The sequence below is a fragment of the Aplysia californica genome, unplaced genomic scaffold (assembly GCF_000002075.1).
Source record: "Aplysia californica isolate F4 #8 unplaced genomic scaffold, AplCal3.0 scaffold00593, whole genome shotgun sequence".
In the NCBI taxonomy this organism is placed as follows: Eukaryota; Metazoa; Mollusca; class Gastropoda; order Aplysiida; family Aplysiidae; genus Aplysia; species Aplysia californica.
The window spans coordinates 320,611-321,573 of NW_004797863.1; the positions used below are offsets into that span (position 1 = coordinate 320,611).

General features: G+C 35.2%; 1 protein-coding gene across 1 annotated transcript in view; it reads left to right on the forward strand.

Moving 5' to 3' along the window:
* LOC101857206 (hemicentin-1) overlaps nucleotides 1-963 on the forward strand; it is a gene marked incomplete in the record, with an annotated part of 120,102 nt that overhangs the window by 100,689 nt on the left and 18,450 nt on the right.

Here is a 963-nt window from a genome sequence, read left to right on the forward strand (position 1 = left end):
TTGGGGTATTTTTTGTTGTTGTTGTTTTTTTTTTTTTCTGTTTAGTATTTATACATGTGTTATTCGTTCTACTTTACAGTTTGTACTTGATGTACTTATGTGTTATTTTGTACAGCTATGCTTTCCGTTACTCCCACTGTTGTATCTTCAATTATTGTACAATTCTGTTTTCACTCTATATTATTATAGGTGAGCAGTTTGTTTTTCTGGTCCTTCTTGCACTACTGGGTTCACTTTTCTTTTTGTATTGCAGCCATCTGTCTTCAGTTTAATCTTTTATTTCCCTGCTTTCTTTTTTTAATGCGTATAGTTGGTCTATTCATTCATTCCTTGGTTGTTGTTTTATTTCTTTTAAAATTATTATGTTTACTGTGCTATTTTCAGGATGAGTAGCCCTGAAAATGTTTGAAAATGTTGTTATCTATTATCTCTTGATTTCTTTGTCACGACTATATCGCCTGCCTTGACTTTCTTTCCTCAGATGAAAATGAATGTGAGCGTACAAACTCACCATGTTCACACTTGTGTACCAACACACGAGGGAGCTGGGTACTTCGGTTCTCTTTGTTAAGCTCACGTTCTCTAAAACAAGTACAAGTAAAATTGCAAAGTCATCCACGAAAACCGTACCATCATACTTTTGGCATATCTATCACTTGAGCATGGCCAATCAGCTCACAAATGAGGACAGGTCAAAACAACTGCTGTAACAACAACAACAACAACAGCAACAACAGCAACAGCCTCATCATCATCAAGAACGTCAACAACAATTAAAACAATAACAAATAATAAGAACAACATAACTCTAACTTTGCTGACAACAACAACAACAACAATTAAACAACGACATAAACAATAACAACAACAACAACAACAAAACATTTACCTTCAGTGATCTCCCCCATCCCCTCTATCTCTCTTTCTCTCGCAATCTCTCTCTCTCTCTCTCTTTCTCTCTCT